The sequence below is a fragment of the Triticum aestivum genome, chromosome 5D (assembly GCF_018294505.1).
Source record: "Triticum aestivum cultivar Chinese Spring chromosome 5D, IWGSC CS RefSeq v2.1, whole genome shotgun sequence".
NCBI lineage: Eukaryota > Viridiplantae > Streptophyta > Magnoliopsida > Poales > Poaceae > Triticum > Triticum aestivum.
In genome coordinates this window covers 427,453,811-427,455,125 of record NC_057808.1, presented here as the reverse complement: position 1 = coordinate 427,455,125, position 1,315 = coordinate 427,453,811, and positions in this window count along the sequence as shown.

The following is a 1,315-nucleotide window of genomic DNA, read 5'->3' as shown; positions in this document are numbered from 1 at the left end:
ACATGTGTACATGTACGTCGGTCTGGGTTTCGTATGCAGTATCTGTAGTGTCTGTCTCCCTCTGTATGTACGTGTATCTTAGGAGACAAGATACCGGTCGCACCCCTTGTACCTATATATATGTGCCTAGTGCACGATCAATCAATTATCGATGCACCAAATCATTCTCTACAGATATTACAATATCAAAACTACATGTATGTCACATATAATTTTGTTAGCCGGATTTTCCTAAAGGCCAAAAGGCTTGTATCACTAAGAACTTCATCAACGACTTTATCCTCTAGGTTGGCTATCTTTTATGGGTGGTTGCAGGTCAAGGCTTCGAAATCAAAAAACAAAGAGCTGTTTTAGGTGATTGGGTTAGTACTCAGAGTACTAACCAGTACTTACTCCTTTGATTTTTATTAGCCGTCCGATCTTGTCGGGAATTAAAAATAATTAATTTAATATGTTAATTCCGAGAAGGGCATAATGGTCCAGGAGGAAATATTTTTTCTTGAATCAATCACCTCAGGACCAGATCCACGTCTACTCGATCCGAATCACGGTCTTCGTACGATCTACTCCTCGCCGTCGTGCTCCTGACCTTCACCGTCCCCGACGTGCCCGGCGAGAGGAATAAATTCATTGTCCTCGTCCTCACCCAACCACGCCGTCACTATCATCAACGTGGCCGGCGAGGAGAAGAAGAAGAAGGACGCATCTGCGCCGGCTGAATCGGCGGCGACGGCGGCGGGTGATCCCATCTCTTCACGCCTACCATCCTTAAGGTATGAATCTGGCTTGGATCCGTAGGATCGTTCTGCTCATTCTCTTGGCCCTTGCACCCCTCCACCATGCATGTAGTACCATCTCAACCCTACATGATTATCTAATTTAGCAGTATTTTTCACGGGAGATTTGTACCGACAAGAACAACGAATGGAAAGTTCATCATGGCATAATTTCTCTTGAGCTAATCGCATCATGTGTGTTTAACTAACATGCTGAGGCCATTGCTTACTCTCTTTAGTATCGAAGAAAAAAAGTGACTTAGTTGATGTTTGAGATGAAAGCTTCATCATGGTGTTGGATGCTTGCTTGCATATGGAAAGATGAGATGCCGGATCCTTCCTACTTAGTTTAGTTTATTCTAGTCATCATCACTTTAGGTTTTCGTAGTGCATGCAATATAGTTTATTCTAGTCATAATCCATGCTAGGATAGTATTTCTTGGACGTTGATGATCGGTTGCCCTGACAGGTCATACGAGCAAAGTCTTTTCCATGCATTTGTCTTTGCCTATGAGCTATTTTACACCTGCAACATTCAT